Source organism: Cynocephalus volans, chromosome 1, assembly GCF_027409185.1.
Source record: "Cynocephalus volans isolate mCynVol1 chromosome 1, mCynVol1.pri, whole genome shotgun sequence".
In the NCBI taxonomy this organism is placed as follows: Eukaryota; Metazoa; Chordata; class Mammalia; order Dermoptera; family Cynocephalidae; genus Cynocephalus; species Cynocephalus volans.
In genome coordinates, this window is record NC_084460.1 from 87,052,392 (window position 1) to 87,078,515 (window position 26,124).

The window sequence follows — 26,124 nt, forward strand, 5'->3', positions numbered from 1 at the left end:
CTCTACCTCCCAAAACTATTGGTTTTGCAATATTAAGTTTGCAACACATGATTTTTGGGGAACACATTGAAACTATAGCAAATGCCCCAATAAAAGGATGGCTGACTGACCAGAATGAGGCCTTTTACAAATCATGGCCAACATTTAGTGAGCATTTGCTACTGGCTGAGCACTTTTCCTAGTATTTTATGTGTATTAAATAATTTAATCCTTGCAACCCTATGAGGTAGCTTTGCTATTACACCCTGTCAGTTTCTAGATGAGGGTTGAGGCCCAGTGGGGTTAAATGACTTGTGCAGGTGTAGCAGCTTGTAAGTGGCAGAACAGGGATTATGAATCCAAGTGTCTGGTTTCAGAATCAGTGCTCCTAACCAATATACTATCTATATGGTTTCTCACAGATATTATTAAATATATCAATTAATATTACTTATACCATCCTGAGAGTTTGCTGTAAAAAAAGGCATCACACCAACCCACCATGCAATGGTCTTTGCTGGGCATGACTGAATGTGTCCCACGTTGCTCCTATTTCAAAAGGATGATGGTGCTTATCATCCACTTTCCGTAGGCATATTTTAAAATATATCAACTCTGATACCCATACACAGTTAAATCAGAAGGTTGGGTTGGAGTTCTGGCATCTGCATACTTTTCATGGTATCCAGGTGGCTCAGACGATCTTACAGGTTTCTTTCTGGACTTTCATGTTACTGATGCACTTGTTTCTCTGAGCGCTGAGTCTCTGGTTTTGAACCACATACAATGTCTTTCCACACATTCCAGGCAGAAAAACAACTATGCAAAGTCCCCAGGTTGGGGTAGGAATATGATTCGCATGTTTAAAGATAATAAAAATGCCAGTGTAGCTCTGGCTTAGTAAGAAGTGGGAGAGGAATAGAAACTGAAATCATAGTAGTCAGATCATGTAGTGCTTTATAGGCTATGGTTGGGGCTTGCATTTAATTCCAAATAAAATGGGACACTGTGGGGCTTTTATGTAGAGGCTGACATCATCAAACTTAATATCTTAACCACCAAATGAAATTCAGGCAAGTTTTGTACAGTAAAGCCTTTTTGCTAGGCTCTCCATCTAAGAGAAGATAGGTAGCTAGACTACTTTTCCAAAGATGTTTATGTTTCTTTAGATATTTCCAAAAGCTTACTTTTTCATCCCATATTTAATATGCAATATCATAGGTCACCGTATTAGCATGTTTTCAGTTGTTAATAACAGAATACCTGAAACTGGATAATTTATAAAGAATGAAATTTATTTCTTATAGTTTCAGAGGCTGGGAAGTGCAAAGTCTAGGGAGCCCTTCTAGTGAGGGCCTTCTTGTTGGTGAGTCTACAGCAACACAGAATGTCACATGGCGAGAATGGGATGAGCAAGTGAGCTCAACTTTTCACTTGCTCTCCATTTATAGCCATCAGTACCATGCACACAACCACCCTTTAAACCATCAATGGATTCATCCATTCACAATGGTATAGTCCTTATAAACTGATCACCTCTTAAAGGGCCCCCTTTCAATTAACATAATAGGATTTCTCACCCTATTATCACTGTTAAAGTGGAGATGAAGTTTCCAGTATATGAACCTTTGGGGGACACATTTTACTCATAGCAGCTACTCTGCTATATAATACAGATAGCTAATTTTAAATTCTTTTTGATTGTTTTGAATGTAAAATTTGCAAATACATGAAAATCCTGTAAAAATACATGTTCTGGAATTTACTGTGTGTATTAATTTTCTACTTCTGCAATAACAAATTACCACGAATATAGTGGCTGAAATAACACAAATTTATTCTCTTACAGTCCTGTAGGTTAGAAGTCTGGCATAGGTGTTACTGGTCTGAGACCAAGGTGTTGGCAGGACCATGTTCCTTTCTAGGGGCTTGAAGGGAAACTGATTTCCTTGTCTTTTCCAGCTTCTGGAGGCTACCCAAATTCCTAGACTCCTGGCCCCCTTCCTCCATCATCAAAACAAGTAGTGTTAGATTTCTCTGACCATTCTTCTGTGGTAACATCTCCCTTGGACTCCAGCTAGTAAAGGTTTTCTGCTTATAAGCACCTATTTGATCCTATTGAGCCCACTCAGATAATCGAGAATAATCTCCCCATATCAAGGTCCTTAATTTAGTCACACTGGTAAAATCCCTTTTGCCACATACACATACTGGTGTATTTTTAGCAAATGCACCAGTTCTGGGGGTCAGAATGTGGCCATCTTCGGGAGGAAACACTATTCTGCCTACCACACTGTAGGTTGTAATTTTTATAGAGTTCCATGTAACATAAAAGTTTGGAGCTGGTTTGAATCTGGCATTCAGAATGGTGGTTTTTCAGTAAGGCTTTCTTGTTTCTCTATGAAATCTACAAAATATTTCTTCATTTTCTGAAAACTTTACCAGCCCTCTTATGCCTTAAACGTGTACAGAAGCTTCTATATTACACATAAATTGTTTTTCTTTCAATTGTTTCCTCTCTCCAAGTATTCTTTCCTTTTATTTGTGCATTATCTTTATGTCATAGCATTTCTCAACTTGACATTTTCTTTCCAAGGTTTTAGCCTCCCACTACACAGGCTTTTTATTGCTTCACAGGAGAAACTCATCACAAAGTTGTTTTTATTTACTACCTGATTACTTTCTGACACCAACATCATTTTAATCTCTAAAAAGTACAGATATTTCATTTTATATTAATTACAAAGAGGTTGTCGATGAAGACAATGAAAAGTCTATTAGTGGTCTTGGTTAAATGTCAGGTTTTAAAATGAATAGATTATGTTTATCTGGTTTGCACAGACACACACACACACACATGCACACACATACCTGTAGACATATACATGTACATATGTATGTATGTATGTATGCATTTTATGAACTTTCACTAGCAATTTCTTCCCATTATCTTATGACCTGGAAGCTGTCTCCTGTGAGATGGTTAGAGTTCTACTGAGAGTGTAAATACAGGCAGAAAGGGTTTAAAATGTGCAATGATCAACAGATGATAAATGCTACTGGTATCTATTTCCAAAGACTGTACAAGCCTGTTACATCAGAGTTCTTATTAACTCCTTCACACACAGATTTGGATTTAGAGTTGAAGCTCTTTAAACAGGACTTAAACTTGAAAAGTACATGACAGCAATTTGTATGTCTATTTCACTTAGTATGAAGGACCAAAAAAACTTCTCACATGTTTTGTCATTTAATTTGCTCTGTCCCTACATTTTTGTAAATGTTATGGCTGTTCTTTGACAAGTCTCTAATTTTTCAAATAGAATGACTGTTCATGAGTGGATTTCAATTTTCAGCAGTTGGCTTTTCTTTTCCTTTTTTTTTCCTCCTTAAATTTGCAGCTTAAATTGTGAAAATGCCAGCTTGAACTTCAGCTATGCTAATTCAAATATCAAACAAACTCCTGTGATATTTCATCGGTGTTTAAATCCCTACTTTTTTTATGTCACATTTGGGGAACTCTTCTCTTCCTACTTTTCAGCTGGAAGGATAGGAGAGTCTAATGTCTGGATCATTCTGGAGACTGAATTATTTAAAAAGTTTGAATTTTGGTTGAGTTCTCTTGCAGACTGGTGGTATATTTTGAATCTCCCAAGAGGTGGGTGTATGACAGGGACAGTTGATAAAACAGCACGGAGATAGACATCACCATTGTGTGGGGCCACTGGGGAAGCCCATTTACAGGAGTGGCTTTTAGAAAATCTGTTTTCTTAATCTCTGCATTAAAACATATGACTCTTTCGAAAAGTATATTTCAATATAAACTAATGTAATTTATGAAAATATTCAGGACTTTAAAATAGTTACTGGGTACATTTGAAATGACGCTACTGCTCGGTTTGTGAATATATTCAGGTCAACTTATATCAATTTGAAAATATTGTGTTCGCAGACAAATGGTGCAAATATATCACAGGCCTAAAAATTGGTTTATAAAACAATCTAAACATTACATGCAGAGTCAAGATATTTTAAGGATGTGCTTTAGGGAGTGCAAACCTTCATTTCATGGGAAAATAAGGAACTCCATGCTAAGGAAATTGCTGTTGTGCTAGAAACTCCCCTATCTGAAATATGTATACAAACTGTGAAGGGGAAAAGAAGGCCACCCGTCTAACACATGACTTCAAAGTATGAAAACAAAAGCGAGACTGTAATGGGTATTTAATATTTTAACTCTTCCATTAAAAATCTTGTGATAATTGATCTTACAATAATTGATTCTTAAATGTTTGAGTATTGATTGGGTAAAAGACTATGTAGTTTGCTGTGGTGTATTCAAAATTAAATCCAATATGGCCTGTGCACTCATGATTATTTAATTGAAGAGAAAAATTATGCCACAAAATAATTACTGAACTTAGTAGAGTGTTTACTGTACTTAAAAATGTTAGAATTTAAATATTGTCGGACTTCAGAGGACAGATGGTTACATTGAACTGGTTTAGAAAAAGTTCAGTAGAATTGGTATTTGAAATGGGCCTTGAAGGTTATCTACAAATCTGGGCATTCAGAAGGAAAAATACAAGAGAAGGTATGGAAAGGAGGAACAACAGAGGATCCAGTTTAGCTGCAAGTGTGAAAAGACAGTGTGAGAAATAGGACACACGTCCCAGACTGGTGCTCCTTAGGCCATATCCCATCTGAAGATGTATTTTTATTGGCTTAAAAAATATTAACTTTTCTTTTGCATTAGTTTTCTGCATTTAAAAATTAGGAGATAGTGTACAAAAATAAAGACTTTTGGCTTCTCTTGAGAGGCCAGGCCCACATTAGTCCATGACAACAGTGAGCAGGAGCTGAGTAGCTGCAGCCGTCTTCAAATGAGGCTACTGTCTCCACTGCGTTTTACTACCCCAAGACTCCTTCACCCTTTTATGTACCCTGCCTCACCTCTGTTGGTGTTTGAGATCTCCACCACTGAGTCAGGGCCAAATTATGAAGGGTCTTGTATGAACAAGTTATTATATTTAACTTTTCTTTGGTATAAAAAGTGGTTTTTCAGAAAAAGAGTGACATAACCAGACTAATGCTTCAGAAGGTCTGTCTGGGAGCTGTGTTTTAGATGGATTGGGAAGCTGCAAATAGTGGGGAAGAGAACAGTTAGGAATCTGCAAAATAAATCAGGTGAGAAATGAGGCTGAAACTAGCAGAGTGACCACTTAGAGAAATTATGAGAGTGGAATTCATTAGATTTTGCAACTGTTCATACATGAGGTTTGAGAGAAAGAAGAATTCAAGTGTTTTGTTTGTTTCCATCTCTATCTTCTACACAGTGCCAACCTAACATTTGTAAAGGATATCAGAGGAAACAACCCTATGAAGCTTTTGGTTTTATTTATATTTAGGATATTGTTGGTTTTAGAATACTAAGGATATTGTTCATATATTACATAGAATCTCTTCAGGATAACTGATGAAAGAAAATTCTCTCTGTTCTTGGTACTAGGAACACATGCGCTGACATTGAATTACTGTGTGGTTTTTCTGTGAATAGACACTGTGAACTATGTAACTGTTCATATTATCTCTTTTCTAAGGCTGATAGAGAAATCTCAGAGCCATGTGTGTGCCCCACGTTAATATCACTACACGTACTTTGTGAGGTAACTTTATTTTTGGCTTCATCAAGTTTTTTTTTTTTAAATCTTCTTTTTGTCTTATTGTGTTTACCACTTATTTCGAAAGTATTTATGTAATACACAATATTTTAAAAGTTGCCTTATATCCTTTCAAGAATAATCTAATATATAAAGAATATATTATAATCATATTAACTAAGCTCATGTTTAAGCCCGAAATTTCTCCTTTTATGGCTTTATAAAGATAAAGTAGATTTGATAAAACTAACTAGATTTGATAAAAAGTAAAATACAGGAAATCTTTTATGAAGATTCCCAAGGTTTGGAAATCCAGGAAAAATTTATAGACCCAAAGACAAGCCAAGAAATGAGGAAAAGAAAAACACTAGAAAAATGTTAGACAGTACATAGCAAAATTAAAATATATTGTTTCATGATAAAAGATTATCTAAAAAAAGATAATTACAGCATTATTTCAGGTAACATTCATTCTGATTCGGATATAATGTTAACCTGGAGTTATGTCTGAAAAAATTTTCCAGGCTTGGGAAAAAACCAGCTCTTTGTGTGACTGGAAAATGGGTTAAAGAACGTAACCCACTAAATTCAAACATCATGCTAATAAGTGAATACAAATGTGGTAACTCTATTTCTTGAATTTTTGCTTGGATTTTGAAACAATTATATGCATTCATTCAATATCCTTTTCACATTCTGGAAATGCTGAAATAAGCTCGAGCTCTTTCACCCTTAGCATGGAAAGGATCAGAGCTAGGCTATGATGAAAATATTCATGGCAAAATATTAAGCAGACTGAAATAATTCAAGATGCATTTTTTGTTTATATAAGAAAGTTAATTTTACTTGCAAGGACTGGGAAAATAGTGTATTATTGTCTATTTTATTTGAAGTTAATATTTATAATATCATTTCAGTTTAGAGAGAAGAACATTAGGCTCGGAGTCAGGCTTATTTCAGATCTGCCATTGAGTGGCTCAATGACCTCCTGCAAATTGGTTAATTTTTCTGCAATTTATTTATTTCATTTCATTTCTAACATGGCACAGGTGAACTTTGAACGAGGTGATCTCTGAAGTCACTTCCAATTCTAACATTATGCGATTTTCATCTCTATTGTCCATATGTGGCCAAAAGATTCTTGCTGGACAAATCCTCTGTATGCATAAAGAGGTCCTTTTGGTTTGTGGCTTTAGTCTTTTAAGAGTTTCCTTTTGGTTTTACATTGTCTCTTTGCTTTGTACCTGCTTATTTTGCATTTGACTTTATCAGTGACAGCTTCATAAAGTGAATGGAGATAGATCATTCTGAGCAGAAGGAAGATTGATTGAAGAGAAAGATAGATAGGCTGAAGAAGAATTAAGAAGAATGTGTAGAAACTGAGAAAATGGTTGATCAAAAGAGGAGGAAAGAGGGTTATCAACCACAGACTCAAACATGTTTTGATTCAGTAGATATTTCTATATGCTGTGACACTTTATTATTTTATAAACTATATGGATAAATTTTCTCAGGCCATTTCCATGTGTTAAGGACCATGGGTCAAAGGCATTTGTCCCATATTGCTCCCCTTTACTTATTTTGTTCCTCTTATTGACTTCTGAATACAATATGTCTACTCTCAATTCAGCCAATCCATTTGTATTCAAATCTATTCTTGTCAAATTTTTAGAACCATCTGTTTTTAACAATAACAGTGAAAAAATCCCTTTGCTTTTGGGGCGTACTCTCTCCTCTTTCCCCTTCAATCACCTCGACCAATTCTTTTCTGTCTCCCTTGCTGGTTCTTTGTCATCTTTGGGATATTGTAAATGCTGTAATGTCTTTGGGCTCCCTTCTTAGGCCTTGTACCATCTTTTTCTGCATTGATCTTTAGGTGGACTCATCCTGTCCCATTGTATTCCATACCACCTATATGCTGCAAACTCTCCATTGTCAGAACTCCTGTGCAGAGACCTCCAGGGAAACTTGCTAATCCTACAAAGCTGGTTTATTAAACTTGATGAGCCAGGGTCAGCCCCACCTTGACAGAGAGTTAGGAGTTTTTTGTCAGGAGGAGTTGGGGAAGGGTGCTTCTAGGGCTTTAAAGCTAGTTAGTCACATGGTAGTTTTAGAATGGAAGTAAGCGTCTCTGGGCAGGGATAGGCCAGAACTGAGTGAGTTGCTGGTCAAATTCTACTTTATCAGAAAGGCCCCCCTTGATTACCCTACATACAATAGAACAATCCCCAACTTTCTATCCACTGAAACTGCTTCAGGATTCACGACACTTCTCGCCACTTTGCGTATTCTATATAGATTTTATTTTTTATTGTTGCACTCCTCCTGCTGTTATGCAAAGCTTCCCTAGGGCAGGATTCTCATCTAGCACTTGCAACAAAGCCTAGCACAAAATAAGCATTTGATGCACACTTGTGGTAGAAATGAATAAAAGAATAAATGCTAGATGCAATCATTTCTTTTAACTTTTAATTCTTTAGTAATTATTTCTCAGCTTAAATTTGTGATTAGACTTGAAGACATTTCAAAGACTCAGTCAGTTGGGCCCTTGCAGAGGTTCGTCTGTTTGAGGACCAGTCTGTCTCGGTTTGTGGCTGGGAATCTCCTCTTAGATGGTGATAGTTCCAGATGACTAGTCCAAGACAGCACTTGGTGGATGTGAGGGATAGCACCGCTTGTTTTACTTTAACATTTTTTTTACTTTTATGAGACTCAGTATAAAAAGAGAAGCAAATGGCATTCCTTTTGTTCTAATTTTCTTTCCCTTTCTCCCACAACTTGCCTCCTTTTCCTTTTTTTTTCATGAGATTGTCGGGTTAGCACTCAACCATTAAAAAGCAATTTGATCTAATTTTAATATAGTAAAAAAAAAAAAAAATCACTGATTGTGATTTCTGCCAAAGCTTTCCAGAACTTTCTCAATGCTATGTTTCACAGTCAGTACCAACAATTCCATTATAAACCTACAACAAGTTTTAATGCAGGGAAACAATGGAATGTGCATCACAAGTGCTCCAACTTGCAAATGAGCCACATGTCTGAGGATAAATTTCATTTTATGTGGTGTATCCACTTGTGGTTTTCTGAATTAGGATTTGGAATCAAGAGATGATATCACAGCTAGAATTGTACCTGAAGTGGTAAAGAAGCTGAGGAACTCATATTACTGATTTTTTTTTCTTTCAGTAAATATTTTTTGTTTTTAATTTATATCAGTAGAATACATGTAGAGGTTTAACATTTTTCTTTAAAAAAGTACTGAGAGGCTTACGTGTTTATAGTAGCAAGAGCAGCAGTCCCTGCTAAATTCTCCACTCTTCTGCGAAGTCTTAATCTGCTAATGATAACTGCTTTGAATATTCAGTTGTTTTTTTTTTAAGTATGTAACTTTAGTTTTAAAAATAATATGCTTATATTGTTATTTCTTGATTCACCAATTCTAGATTCTATTGATTGATTTCATGTTATGGTAAATGAGCATTTAGCTTTCTTACCTCAGTCATCCACAGCTCTTTTTTTAATCCTTCTAATACAGTTATATCATTAAACAATAATCATTTACATTAATATAACTCTTCAAATATCATTCTCTGAAAGATCAAGAAGTATATTATAATTATATTTCTTTTACTAAACAGCTTTTTGCTTTTCCTACGGTTAGCAATTATCCAATTTATTTTTTGGTAGTTATTCTCAATTTTTCAAATGTTTTTATCAGATTGCTCATGAGGGTCATGGATAATTCAAAACAGCACCACTCATTCTGGAATTGTATAATATCATTATTGTAAACCAATTAATAGTTTTTTCCAAGTCCTCTATTTGCATTTTTACATAAATTTTAGACTCATCTTATCAATTTCTACCAAAAAAAAAAAAAATCTAGAATTTTGTTTGGGATTGCATTAAATCTATACATCAGTTTAAGAAGAATAGACATCTTAACAATATTTAGTCTTCCAATCCATAAACAAGCTATATTTCTTTAATTTTGTCTTTAATATGTTTTGGTAGTTTTCAATTCAGAGATCTTGCATATCTTTTGTTGGATTTATATCTAATGCTATTTAAATGGTATTATTTTATAATTTCAATTTCTAATTGCTGCTAGAACATAGAAATATAGTTGATTTTTTCTATATTGTTTTGGTATTTTGCAACTTACTAAAATCAGTTTTAGTTATAGCATTTTTATAGATTTCATTAACATTTACACCCTAGAAGTGTTTAGAATCATCTCTTTATCTCTCATGGCTGGAAATTTCAGAGTGATGGGTCTTGGTGTCTATCTTCCTGTGGGGGGAATTTCCTGGCCCTTCCCATCTAGAGGCTAGTAATCTTCAGCTCTGGAAAATTTTATATTTCTTCACCAATTTTCACTCTTCTAGTATCTCTGTTTTTTTTTTTTTTTTTTTCTTTCCTAAAACTGTTAAGTCAATGCTGGCTTTCTTCTATGATTTAACATTTAACTTTTTGGAAGTTTCTCCTGTAGGTATGTCAGGTTGTAGCTTTTTCTGCTGCACTAAATCAGTTACTACTCTTCCATTCTATCAAAAATTTTTGTCTTTTTTCATCTATACATCTGTACTCATTCATGTAGGTTCACGCTTTTCTTATTTTTTAAAATTATGTTCAAGCCTTCACTGGAGGTTTAATAATTTTTTTTTTAACTGTACTATATTCAAGTTAAATTTAAAATTGCCCCAAAGACTTCTGGCTGTGTTTAAAAGAAATTCAGCCAGAGAAGGGGCAGTGAAAGAATTTTGTTCCTCCTCTACCACAGGGAGCTTCCGAGCAAGGCACGTCTTCCTCCTTGCATGTTAGGTAGCTTTCTCCCCATGTTAAGGGTGAGGAAACAAAGGCTTAGCATTAAGAAATTTCTCCAGGCTGTAAAGGAAAGGACCCTGCAATATACATGATGCAATTTTGTGCTCTTTTCTTCATCCCAGTGCTTCTCATCTCCCAGTGTGACTGATCAGCCAAGTTGGTCTGGGACTGTCCCGTTTGAGTACTCAAAGTCCTGTATCCCTGGGATCCTCAGTCCTAGGCAAAATAGGATGGTTCTAGCTGCACACTAAAATCTCCAGGGGAATGTTTAAAAATACAAATGCATCAGTCTCACCTTCCTGAGAGTCTGATTTAATGACTCTGGGGGACGACCTGATATCACTGTTTTTAAAAAGCCAGAATTATTTGATTCTAATGTGCAGCTAGAGTTGTGAACCACTGCCTTATGCCATGCTGCTGCTCAGGAAGTCAACCGTCTAGATTCCATTATCATTTAATCCTCAGTTTGTGTGTAAACCACTAAGTCCGGGAGTTATCAGTACACACAACATAACAGAGGAGTAGTCTCTATACTCGGGTTATTGCACAAAGTGGCCTGCTGCCTGGTTTTGTGAACAAACTTTTATTGGAATACAGCCTTGCCCATCATTTAAATATTATGTTTCTTCCTGTTGCTATAGCTGCAGAGTTCAGTAGTTTGATACTATAGGATTCACAAATCCTGAAGTGTTTACCCACAGGCTGTTTGCATAAAAAGTTTGCTGACTCCTGCTCTAGACCACCACATGAATAAGAAACTAAACCAAACCAAAAGAAAACAAAAAAGCCCAACCACATGAGAGGTTCTATTGGGTACTCAGCAAAGAAATTCTTCTTGAATCAAGCTACTTCTCAGGCCTGAGGTGGAAAGGGAGTTGCAAAATGTACCCTGTGCTTTTCTCACTTTACTGTGTGTACATATGACCTGAGGATCTTGTTAAAATATAGTTTCTGATTCAGCAGTGTGGAGTGGGGCCAGAATCCTGCATTTCTAACACACTGCCAGATGGTGCCAATGTTCCTGATCCAGAGTCCGCATTTGGAGGAGCAAGTATGTAGATTGTCATCGCAGTGAACACAGTGCAGGGTGAAATCACCTAAAGCCAAAACAGTGGCTGATTACTGCAATAAAAACAAGAGCCACCACTTATTGACCATGTCTGCATGCTAGATAAGTCAAATGAGGAAGAACACCTTCAGTGTGGGAAAGAAATAGGTCTTTAACTTCATCTTAAATGAGTGGCTCTCAAAATGTGTACCAGCAGCATTAACATGGGAATCACTTGGGAAATTGTTAGAGATGTGGTTTTGGGGTCTTTCTCTAGACTTACTGAATCAGAAATTCTGGGTTGGGGCCTAGCAATCTAAGTTTTAAAAAATCCTCTAGATGATTACAAACGTACTCAAGTTTTAGAATCCCTGTGTTAGAAGTTGAAGTTTTTTCAGACAGAATATGCTCTTGGAGCTATAAGAATAGCATGAGCTTACAAAGGTGGCCTAGGATGACACACAAGGACATTAGGAGGTGCCATCTTGGGTTACTAGCTTCACATCTAACTCAGGGGAGAGGCCATGTACTCCTGGGAAGGCATAGGTACTGTGTTACAGGTGTGGATAAACCAAATGTGAAAATTTTCCCTGTTTGCCAGAAATAGTTTTGCTCTGACATTGCAATCTGATGTATATAGACTGTTGAATATATAGATATATAAATTACATAAGTTGACTTATTATTCTGTAGCCTGTTTTGTTTAAAGCAGTAACTGTTAAATCAGATAGACTAGATTTGAGTAGCTGTGCCATTCACTGGCTGGATAAACTTGGAAAGGTTATGTACATTCTTTTATCCTCTGTAAAATGCATCAAAAAAAGTCAAAATCTTAATGTATGATTTAGCACTTTAGGTATGGTTTAGTGGGTATTGTTTGTAATAAGAATTTGACAAATATTACCTATCAAACACTTAAATTACTATTATTACCTGCTAGAAGTGGTGCTATGGTGAACATCTTTGAGCAATTGCTCAATATTTTCTTTGATATATATCCCAAGAAATGGAACATTCATGCACATTTGTTCAATATTTTCTCCATTATACATTCCAAGATATGGTATAGCCTTTTAAAATTTTGATACATGTTGACAGATTTTTCTCTAAGAAGTTAATATCAACTTATGTCTCAATAAATTGTATATATTTTACCACTGTGGTATCAACATTGGACATTTTCCAATGTCTTTAATCTTTGCCAGTCAGGTAATTAGAAAATGATATCTCATTGTTGGTTTAATTTGCATTTTATAAATGTATTTCTTCTTTTGTAAATGCCTATTTATGGCCTTTATTTAACAATACTTTATTAGTGTGAGAACTGTTTAAATAAACTATTTTGGAAACACATAATGTATATATTATTCAACTACACAGGTATTTTTTTATATATATATCCCATGCCCCCAGTTTGTCTTTTGCCCTTTTATATATATTTTTTGACATGTATTCTCTCTTTTATGTGGTCAAATGAATTGAACCATTTTTTAAATGCATTCATTTAGTTTTAATTGATGCTTAATAATTGTACATATTTATGTGGTACAGTGTGATGTTTCAATACAGTCAAATGCTGTGTAATAATTGAATTAGGGAAACTGGCATATTTATCACCTCAGAAATTTATCATGTCTTTGTGGTGAGATCATTCAAACTCTGTTTCTTGCTATTTTGAAATTTACAATGTATTATTGTTAACTGTAGCAACTTACTGTGTGATGGAAGTACTAAAACTTATTGCTTCTATGGGAATGGAAGAGGGGAAGGGGAGGATGGGGAGAGGTTGGTCAATTGAACTATTTTCAATTGTTTTCTTTAAGTTTTGGTGTTCTGTTTTCTGTGTCTTTTTACCATAGAAGATATATTATTAATATTTATGCTGATGTTTTGAAAAAGAGGTTTTTACTTTTTGGAAGAGTCAAACTTCCTGGAATTTTAAGTTATGTTTGAGGAGAGGCTGTGGTTTCCATCCCTTTTATTACCAGAAGGATATACAGAACAATGCAGCTGACATGTTTTCAAATTATGGATATGAGGTCCTTGAAGTCCTGCTGGAGCTCTGAGGTGGGTTACTTGATAGATGTAACTTGGCAAATCTCACAGAAGCTTAAAAGTAACAGGTGTGTTTTTCAAAATTCAAGACACCCCATTTCCTGATTCCAAGCACACTTAATCCAAAAGTATTAAGAAAACTCTTTACTGTAAGGAAACATGGATTTGTCAACAGCCTCCATAATCTGGCTGCTTCTTTATAAAATACTATGGTTTTATTAAACAAGACTGAGATGCTGAAATGATTCAGTCAAAGAAAGATGCCTTGATCTTCACCACCAATTTCAGGGCAAGAGATTGAACGTGAAATATGCTGCTGAAGGTCTGATTCAGAGTGAAATGGCATCTATCTATGCCACAGCTTGTATCTGTCATCTTTCACTGATCAGGTGAAGAACTGCAAATGAAAATGTTTGGGGCCACTGCAACGATAGACCATTTTTTAGAAACCATCTTTTGAACATTATGCTTGAACTTGCTTTAATTTAACCTTGTTTGTTTCTTGCGATTACTTTATCTGTCAAAGTATTTGATACGATGGTCCTTTAGTTATTTAAAGTTACCTTGGGTTGGCTGGTTAACTCAATTGGTTAGAGCACAGCCTTATAACAACACCAAGGTCATGCGTTCAGATCCCCTTACCGACCAGCCTCCAACAAAAACAAAAAAAGTAACATAAAGTTACCTTAATACCACCTTGTTAAACTTTTTCCTTCACTGCTGTTCAAACATTTTTTTCTGATACGTCTTTTGATATAGAATTCTGGAGGACAACCTGTCTAGTAACTAAATTATTCCATAAAATAATATAGAATTAAAATTTGAACACCTGCTGCTTGCTATTTGACATTTTCTCCAACATGAACATTATCAAGTTTCTGTTAAGTTTTAAGTGTTTTTGTGTGACCCACAAATAGCCTTGGATGCTGATAACTTGTTTAAATGCACACTGCAAACTTGCAAGGAAAGCAAATCAAAGTAAACAATATTTCTCTTGTCAATTGAGATGCACAAATATCCTTGACAATGGTTTTAGTGTACAAGGAAATAAAGATCACTGAAATCATGACTAAGCAAAACCAACTAATAAGCAAGAACCCTGAGTTTAGTGCTGATAAAAAAATTTCTCATTTGAAATACTTGTATCTTACAAGTTATTAAAGCCAAACCATTACCTTTTATTATCTACTTAAAACTTTTATTATCTGTTCAATATACTGCAGTCGGGTTCGTGGTAAGAGTGGATATGTTTTATAGTTTTATAAATTCTTCTAGTTTTATTTATCAATATTTACTATTTTGAGATGCAATATTTTTATTAGCCTAGTGCAATTAGCTTTCAACAGTGTCCTTAAATGATAGTATGTGCTGTAATAAAAATGTAAGAGTTTATTGTTCCTTTCTACTTTCTCTGTTAAGTTTACTTAACATTTAAATACACACAACATCTACAGAATCCACGAAAAATAATCTTCACTCACACCATGTCTGAAAAAATTTCACTCACACCGTGTCTAATGGATATGATGAGACTTACAAATATCTTTTTGGGTTTGATATATAATTTTCCATTAGGCAAGTACTTGGGGGTTATTTATATATGTTATTTATTTATCTTTGTGAAATCTTAACCAACGTTAACTTTCATACTTTGCTAACTGGGAATTATAGACTTGTACAGGAGAAAAAAAACTCATCCATAGCAATGACCACACTGAGTTAGGCCATCCAGACCACTGCCCATTTTAGTAAAGTTGTATGGGAACACAGCCATGCCCATTTGTTAATGTAGTGTCTATGGTTGTTTTCGTGCTTCTTTTAAAGAGCTGTGTAGTTGTGACAGAGACCTATGGCCACAAAGTTAAAAATATTGACTATGTGGACCTATGGGAAAACGTTTGCCAGTCCCTGAGTTTGATTACTTTTTTGGAGGAGAGTTCACTTGAACACCAAAGATTATACTTTTGATGTGCTGACTGTTATTTATTTATAAACATACTCATACTTGTTTCTTTTTTGAATAGGCATTAACACACATGGTATAAATTTGATAGCTACAGGAGAGTATACAGTGAAAAGTAAGCCTTTCTTTCATCTGCTTGGCTTCTAGTTTTTCTCCTGAAAGTTCACAGTTGTTACTTGTTTCTTATTGTGTCGTTAAAGAAATATTCTATGTCTATATAATACTATATAGTTATAATTCATACATTTTTCACAGATAACATGCTTTTATGCATTTTTCTTTTTCTAAAACATACATATCTTGGAGAGCCACAATTATACACATAAAGCTGCCTTTTATCTTTAATAAATAATAGTAATCTGTTATGTTGTTTGATTATAATTTATTTAGCACCTCATCAATGGACATTTTGTTTATAGCCATTTTTGCTGTTATAAAATTCTGCAATAGGGGGATATATCTCTCTATATATATCTATCTATATATATCTATCTATATATAGTTTTTGTGAACATGTGCAATTTTATCTATACTATAATTTCCTGGTAGTGAATTCTACACTTGAGGATATGTGTGCTTTAAATTTTTTTGATTGTTGTTGCCAAATTGTTCCATATAGAGCCAGTGCTAATTTACATTTCTGCCTAGAAAGGTATAAGAATGCCTGTTACCACATATGCATGCCGACATAATATTCCATGTTGTTCTCAATTTTTTGTTCCCAATCTTTTTGATATTTTCTGTCTGATAGAGAAAACACGTGTCTTGTAGTTTTAGTTTACACTTATGTTGTTAAGAGTGAGGTTTAATATATTTTAATATATCATAAGCCATTTGTATTTCTTTTTCTGTGGACAGTTAGTTTATGCTGCTTAATTTACTATTATTAAAAATATTTCTCTTGTTGCCAATTCCTCTCTCTTCTCTCTGGCTTTAATGAACTTTGTGCTAAGTTGGGTGCGTTGGCCACTTTCATCTCTCTCATTTTAAGGGGTCTGCTTCTGTATGTCAGAACTGAGGGAGTGTTATCTTTTACTTCCTGTCATAATTTTGTTCCTGTGTAAAACACATAACCTTCCTTTTGAGGACATACAATTTAACATATCCCAATCTACAGTCATTAGAAAAGAGAACAGGGAGACACAATATATTTCTGGAACAAGTAGATGGGGGAGATTGGCAGCTGGTGCTCTCACCACAGATACCTGTAAATCAGGCTGCAAAGTGACTTTATGGCCCTTGTGGACAATGAGCCCAGCATGGGGAGATGCTAAGAGCACTCACAATGGTGTTTTTTCAGAAAGGAAGTACACTTTGAGTCTCCCCCTAAACCCCTTGATCCCTTGCTGCCTCTGGATGTCACCATTTTGGGATAGGAGCCAGGGGAGCTCAGAGTTCCACTGACCCAATGGGCCCACTCACTCCAATGGAGAGCATGGCAGGACCATGCCAGCTGCCTGGATCCACACCCTACTCCCACTTGTCCCCAGAGCTCAGAGCCCTGCCTGACTTGGCACAACCCTTCTGCCACAGTGGATAGCAAGCAGGGAGTTACTGGTCATCTGGAACCATGCCTGTCTTCTCCCAGATATCAGAAGCCTGCCTGACACAATGGGCCTTCCCACACCAGCACAGTGTGCAGAGGTGCGCAGACCAGTTGGAGACATGCCTACTTTCCCCAGGTGTGCAGAGTACCACCTGATACAGTGCGCTCATGTGCACCAGTGGAGAGAGTGCAGGTAGTTAGATGGCCCCTCTACCATGCTCATCAAGAACCAAATCTACAATGTCCAACCTGACTGTCAATATAGAACACTTTACTTCTACAAGCAAGAGTCTCTCCCCTCAAAAACCTACTCCAAAAATTGAAAGAAGCAACCACATTGCCAAATGCCCAGGCATCACTGCAAAGATATGAGAAGCATAAAAAAACAGGGAAATATGACTCCCCCAAAAGAAAACAATAATTCTCCAAATCCAGACCCCAGATGACAGGAAACCAGTGAAATGCCTGAAGAGGAATCCTGAATGAGAATCTTAAAGAAACTCAACATAATGCAAGAAAAAGTAGATAGAAATCACAATGAAGTGAAAGAAAACAATCCAGGACACATATGAGAAATTCAACAAAGAGATAGAAACCGTAAAAGAGAACCAAGCAGAAATCCTGGAACTGAATAATATAATTTGTTTAATAAATAAAAATGCAACCAAGAGCTTAAGCAATAGGCTAGAACAAGTGGAAGAAAGAGTTTCTGAATTAGAAGACAGCCTTTTTGGATTAACTCAGTTGGACCAAAAAAAAAAAATTAAAGAATCTTAAAAAATAAGGAACGTCTACAAGACCTACCAGACAATCTTAAGTGTACAAACGTCCATATTATGGGTGTACTGGAAGTGGAGGAGAAAGGATTAGGCACTGAAAGCCTATTTAATGAAATAATAGCACCAAACTTCCCAAGTATTAGGAGAGATATGGTCTTCCAGTTCCAAGAAACTTAAAGATCCACAGACAGATTCAACCCAAAAAGGACCTCCCCAAGTCACATTATAGTCAAATTGTCAAAAGTCAAAGACAAAGAAAGAATTCTAAAAACAGCAAGAGAAAAGCATCAAATCACCTATAAGGGAATTCCCATCAGACTAACAGCAGACTTTTCAACAGAAACCTTACAGGTCAGGAGAGAGTAAGATAATATTATATATTCAAAGTGCTCAATAACAACCCCTAATGTAAATGGATTAAATCCCCTGCTTAAAAGACATAGACTGGCTTAGAAAACTAGACCGATCCAACTGTATGCTGTCTGCAAGAAACTCACCTCACCAGTAAAAACACACAGACTAATAGTGAATGGTTGGAAAAAAGATATTCCATGCAAATGGAGACCATAAACAAGCAGGAGTCACCATACTTATATCAGATGAAATGCACTTTAAACCAAGAAAGATAAAAAGAAAAGAGACAAAGAGAAACATTATATGATGATAAAAGGATCAATGCAGCAAGAAGATATAACAATCTTAAGTGCATATGCACCCAACTTTCAAGCACCTAGAAATATAAAACAAATGTTTTTGGATCTAAAAGGAGAGATCCCAATACAATAATAGTTGAAAACTTTAATACACCTCTCTCAGTATTGGACAGATCATCTAGACAAAAAATTAGCAGAGAAATATTGGATTTTAACAACACTTTAGACCAATTGGACCTGGCAGATATTTACAAAACCTTTCATCCAACAACTTTAGAATATACATTCTTCTCATCAGCACATGGATCATTCTCCAGGATAGATCACATATTAGGCCACAAATCAAGACTCAAGAAATTAAAAAATATTAAAATCATATCAAGTGTTTTTTCAGACTACAATGGAGTAAAAGTAGAAATCAACAACAAAGACTTTACCAACTATACAAGTACAAAAACATTAAACAACATGCTCTTGAACAACCAATGGGTCAAAGAGGAAATAAAGCAGGAAATCCAAAAATTCCTTGAAAAAAATGAAAGTACAAGTACAACTTTTCAAAACCTACACAATACTGCAAAAGCAGTACTAAGAGGGAAAATTATTGCAATAAGTGCTTATAACAAAAAAGTTGAATGATCCCAGATATATAACCTATTGTTATACCTCAAGGAACAGAAAAAGCAAGAGCATTCCAATCCCGAAATTAGTAGATGGGAAAAAAAAAAAAAAGGTCAGAGCAGAACTAAATGAAATAGAGACAAAAAAAAAAAAAATGATACAAAAGGACAATGAAACAAAAAGTTAGTTTTTTTTGGGAAGATAAACAAAATTGACACCATTAGCTAGACTAACCATTAGAAAAGAAAAGATCCAAATATCAAAAATCAGAAATGAAAAAGGAGATGTTACAACTGATTACACAGAAATACAAAGAATCATTAGAGACTATTAAACAACTATACACCAACAAATTTGAAAATCTAGAGGAAATGGATAATTATTTGGATACATACACCCCACCAAGACTGAAGCAAGAAGAAATAGAAAGCCTGAACAGACCAATAATGAGTAACGAGATTGAATCAGTAATCAACAGTCTCCCAACAAAGAAAAATCCAGGACTAGATGGCTTCACTGCTGAATTCTACCATACTTTTAAAGATGATTTAATACCAATTCTTCTCAAACTATTCCAGAAAAACTCACTCTATGAGGCCAACATCACCCTGATACCAAAACCAGACAAAGACACAAGAAAGAAAGAAAACTACAGGTCAATATCCTTGATTTTCAGCAAAGTGCTAGCAAACAGAATCCAACAGCACATCAGAAAAGATTATAAACCATGACCAAATGGGATGAAGGGATGGCTCAACATATGAAAAACAATAAATGTGATACACCACATCAACAAAATGAAAGATAAAAACCATATGATCATCTCAACAGAGGCAAAAGAAGCATTTGATAAAATTCAAGATCACTTTATGATAAAAACTCTCAACAAATTAGGTATAGAAGGAAAGTATTTCAACACAATAAAAGCCATATATGACAAACCCACAGCCAACATCATCCTGAACAGGGAAATGTTGCAAGCTTTTCTCTAAGAACTGGAGCAAGACAAGGATGCCCACTCTCACTACTCCTATTCACCATAGTACTAAAAGTTCTAGCCAGAGCAATTAGGCAAGACAAAGGAATAAAAGGCACCTAAATTAGAAAAGAGGAAGTTAAATAGTCACTGCTTGCAGATGACACAATCTTATATATAGAAAAAACTAAAGACTCCACCAAAAAACTCTTACAACTGATAAACAATTTCAATATACAAAAGTCAATAGCATTTCTATACACCAACAATAAACTAGCAGAAAAAGAAATCAGGAAAGCAAACCCATTTACAATATCTACCAAAAATAAATAAATAAATAAAATATGTATGAATAAATCTAACTGAGGAGGTGAAAGTTCTCTACAATGAAAACTACAAATCACTGATGAAAGAAATTAGAAGACACAATAAAATGGAAAGATATTCCATGTTCATGGATTGGTAGAACTAATGTGAAAATGTCCATCCTATCCAAAGCGATCTACATATTCAATGCAATCCCTATCAAATTACAATGATGTTCTTCATAGAAACAGAAAAAGCAATCCTAACATTTATATGGAACAACAAAAAACCTCAAATAGTCAAAGCAATCTTGAGCAAAAAGAGTTAAGTGAGAGGCATTACAAAACCTTACTTCAAATTATATTATGAAGCTATAGTAACCAAAACAGCATAGTAGTAGCATAAAAATACACTCAGAACTATGGAACAGAATAGATAGCCCAGAAATAAATCCACATACTTACAGCCAATTGATCTTTGATAAAGGCTCTAAAAACCTGCATTGGGGAAAGGACAGCCTGTTCCACAAATAGTGCTGGGAAAACTGGATATCCATGTGTAGAAGAATGAAACTAGGCCCCTATCTCTCACCATATACAAAAACCAACTCAAAAATGGATTAAAGACTTAAACATAAGACCTGAAACTGTAAAACTTCTAGAAGAAAACACAGAGGAGAAACTTCAGGACACAGGACTAAGCAAGGATTTTATGAATAAGACCTCAAAAGTACAGGCAACAAAAGTATAAATAAACAAATGAGATTACATCTGACTAAAAAGATTCTGCAGAACAAAGGAAATAATCAATAGAGTGACAAAACAACAGAGTGAAGAGACAGTTCTAAGAATGGCAGAAAATATTTGCAATGATGCATCTGACAAGGGGCTAATTTCTAGAATTTACAAGGAATTCAAACAATTCAGTAAAAAACCAAATAACCCAATTAAAAATAGGTGAGGGAGCTCAATAGATATTTCTCAAAAGAAGATATACAAGTGACTAACAGGTATGTGAAAAAATGCTTAACATCACTAATCATCAGGGAAATGCAAGTCAAAACCACACTGATATATCACTTTACCCCAGTTAGACTGGTTATTATCAAGAAGACAGTAAATAACTAATGCCGGTGAAGATGTGGAGAAAGGGGAACTCTTATACACTGTTGGTGGGATTGTAAATTAGTACAGCCATTAGGGAATGCAGTATGGAGTTTTCTCAAACAACTGCAGATAGAACTATCATATGACCTAGCAATCCTGCTGCTGGGTATGTACCCAAAGGAGTGGAAATCATCATGTTGAAAGGTACATGCACTTCCATATTTATTGCAGCTCTATTCACAATATTCAAGATATGCAACCAACCTAAATGTCCATCAATGGATGGCTGGATAAAGAAAACGTGGTATATACACACAATGAAATATTACTCAGCCATAAAAAAGAATAAAATTCTTCCATTTGCAGCAACCATGGATAAGCTTCAAGAAAATTATGTTAAGTGAAATTGTTGGGAGAATTCAAAATTAATTCTTTCAGTAGCTTGTTTTGCCTTTAAAACAGAACCTGCTTATTGTATCAGCTGTATTGGTAAGCAACTGCTCTGCACTCCTGCTTTTGTAAACTGTGCTTGCTTATCACAATAGCTACTGCTCTGGCTACATGAATGCTGAGAAAATGAAACATATTACTGCACTAGTTACATGAATGCTGAGAAAGAGAAACTTAAAGAACCCAGAAGAGTCTGCCTATATAAACTCTATAAGACCTTAACTTGGGGCTCAGATCTTGGAAAGGTAGCTTATCTTTGCCCACTGGCATAATAAAATACCTGACTCTCCAACCCTCTGAGTGCTGACTGCTTCTCTGTAGAGTCCATTCCATAACAAAATAAGTGAGGCTCAGAAAAAGAATTCATGCATGTCCTCCCTTATATACCAGAGCTAAAAAAGAATAAAACAAAACAAGCAAACAAATAAACAAAAACAAACAAATAATAATAATAAATTGAACTGTTAAAAAGAGAGAGAAGAGCTATGGTTACTAGAGGTAAGGAAGGGGAGGGGAGAGGAGGTATAGTGAAAGGCTGATTAATGGACAAAAAAGTACAGTGAGATAGGAAAAATAATCCCTGTTGGTGTGCAGTTGACCCAGAAATCTATAATCAATAATGTTTTACTGCATGTAACCAAACTACTAGAAGAGAGGAAATCAATTGTGCACATCACAAAGAAAGGTTTTGCAATAATGAATAAGCTAAATACCCAGAATAGATCAAAAGACATTGTATACATGTATTGAAATATAATTCTACCCCATAAATATGTACAATTAATATGTTTCAATAGAAAATCTAAAAAAAAGAAAAGAGAAAATAGCTTTCAAAATATGGCAGTAAATTTAAACATTTTTATTCTAGAAATGTTTCTTCAAACAAAATATCTTATGCACATATCTAAACATATAAAGCAAAATTGTTTTAAAAATGGATTTTAGGAGAAATCACTTAAGAGCTTATCAAGTTGAATACCATAAAATCCTTATCACTTCCAAAAACTTCAAATAAATCTTTACAGGAGGATTAGGGCTCGATGGCCACAGCCAACATTGAAGAGATTCCTACCTTAACTACCCATGGCAATCCTCTGGTAAGTGACTTCATCAGACCTTCAGATTGAATATGATATCTGGAAAGACCATTTATCTCACCATAACTGTCAAGTAAAAATACCGAAGCTTTTTAGACCTGAGGTAACTTACTGATTATAAGCAGGTTATGCTGATTACTTTTGGCCAAAAATAGTGTGTTCATATTAACCAATGTAAAACTAAAATGATTGTATGTGGTTGCATTTGTACATTAGGTCTGATCATTCAAATATATAGGTATGCAATTTGCAATTAATTCATATTGAAGGATTCACCATGGATTTTTTTGTTTAAGATTAGATAGTGTATTTAGAGTTGGGTCTAATGGAACAAGGTGAATCTTTCCTGGAGGAGGCTTGTTTCCAGACTCATATGCTTCAAGGTGAATATGGCACTTTTTTTTGGAGTGTGAATTTTTCATGAAAAAATTGAATAATTGAATGCATTAATTATAAAATTATATACTTAGCAAATTTAACTAGTTAATATAAAATTATGTGTACATATGTGCATTCATATGTGTATGAGTGTCGATGTGTGTGTATGTGTATATATAGAGAGAGTCTGCAACTGTGGAAAAGTGTTAACAGGTGTTATCCATCTAGGTCATGGATTCTCAATTGGGGCAAGATTGCCTTCAAGAGGGTGAAAATTTATTCTTGAGAGGCCAAAATTCCCTTTTTTTATATATAAAGTATAAGTATACATAACATACAAAAACAAATGTATAGCATATCTGTAGTATTAAAATTTCACTGGTTAGAGGTTGGCAAAAAAAGTGTCCGAAAAGTCTCCTTGAAAATAAGGTGGAGAAACAATGATCTAGGTGAAGGACATGTTCACATTTGTTGTACTGTTCTGGCAACTTCTCTGAAGGTTTGAAATGGGAGGCCCTGGTCATGATGAAACTGTTTCCACCACACTTTCTCACTGTATAGTACTGGATAGTAAGAAGTAATTTAGATGTAATTAAATGTGTAAACAGTTAAAAATGGTTTTACTGTAAGCAAAAGTAGCAAACCTCCTTTTTGACCAATCTGGTTGCTAGCTGCTTTGATAGCCTAGAGAGAAGGAAAGTGGCACAAGTGCAAGAGTGCGCAAATGGAAGACTGGGTGCCTCAGATAAGCAGCTGGTACATGTGCCCTGCTGTGGAGTTCAATAGCCTGAGCTGCACCTGCTGCCTGTTGGAGTAAAGGTGCAGAACGTGACGGTCTCCACATTTTTTTTCTGAAATTGAAGTTTTCCTTCTTTCAAACCACATGTTTTAAACTTTTGATTATAAAAAATTGATTCCTGCATGTTAGTTCAACTTCCTGCTGCAATTGTACTCAAACATTTTACCTGTATATATGCTGCTATGTTGAATGTCCTGTTCTTCCTATGGTGATTCCTGATTGACGTAATTATATTCTAAACAATATTTCTAACTGTATTTCTGAGTGTGCATGTGGCAGTTTTAAAGTCATTCTCTATTCATCTTCTTAAAGTATTTTGTTTTAAAATTAAATTTTCAATTGGCAACAACAGTTGGTGATAAAAAATACTTTGAAGTATAGGTTAAAATCATTAAAATAAAACAAGATAATGGGAGAAAATTCATAGCAACTGGAAATCAGCGAGGGTAAAACAGCCCTGACATTGTTCCTAAAAGTCCTCGTAATAAGCTTAAGAATGATAAATATGTTAGCACAGGCCAACCATAACTACAGAAGAAAAGTGTCAAATAAGGAAAAGTATAATATATTTAAAATTTTGAATATGGGATTATTATTATCATAGAAACACAAATGAGCTTAAAGCCTTGAATCTCATACAAAAGAGAGAGAGAAAAAAACCCTTTCTGGCAAATATGTGGGTCTATTACTCTTGCAGTGACATTTACAAATTATAAATATTTTTAAGGAAAATCTTCTAAAAAGAGAAACATCTTGGGTAGCAAAAATATCATCAAATGGTCCAAATAGGAAAATAAAGTTATTTTAAAATTCTTATGGTCGATTTTAGTTTCACCTTATCAGGCGACACTCCTGTGATAGAAATCAATGTGTGATAGAAATGGCTGAGTCTATTTTGGATCAAAACCAGGCAGCCAAACTTAAAAAAAAAAAATTCCCTTATGAAGGACCACCTATTCTAATGTGTTCAAAAGGCATGCTTTCAACACTTATTGAGAGACTGAGGCTCAATTGGTTGGGTAAAAGCATAGATAATAATGGTTTGACTTATTTTTTCAATTTGGCTGTGTTTGCTGTATTTATAACAATGCCTCTGAAGAGAGGTTATTTTGCAAAGTGCTTTGTGGATGAATAAATTCTCAGTAAGGGAATTTTAATAACTGTCCAGACATGTGCACAGATGGGCCATGTTTATAAGAGGAAAAGATTCATTAGCAACTCTGAACACACCAATAGCCACTTCATCTTCTACCAAGTACACCCCACAATTGTGAACCAGGGTTGGGGTGGCTGAGAAGGATAAAAATTGCATATTTTGGGAAAATTATTATTTGAATGCTAAACTTTGTGGGCAACTTTATAATGAAAAAAGAAAATGTGGAAGCCTTGTTCTTCATAATGTGGAAAGGACTTGTCAAAATTTAAGGTTATTTTTTTCCCCAGTAAAAAAGAAACATTAAGACAAAATCTAAAAGATAGTGGCTAAAGTGAATGAATCTACTATTTATTTAATTTAATGGGTTGAAAATACCCAGCAAACAATCGTCTGCAATAATAAAAGACTTGAGAGTTAGATGCAGACAGTTAATTATGGAAACTATGAGTTATTTGAGATCTTAGAGTTGCAGTGAGAATTAATGGAGTTAATAAATATAAAATTAGATGCTCAGCACAAAGGAGACATTCAAAAAAGATAGGTAGTTCATTTTGTGCATGTTGGGAATCAGAGCACTAGTGAAATAAAGGACATAATGATTCATCGTCAGTAAGAATATCTTTGCATGAGTGATTTTTTTTCAGAGGTAAAAGAACATCCACTGGACCTAAGAGACCCGGCTCCTTTGCAGATATAGATATCAAAATTTCTGCTATTGGTAGCTA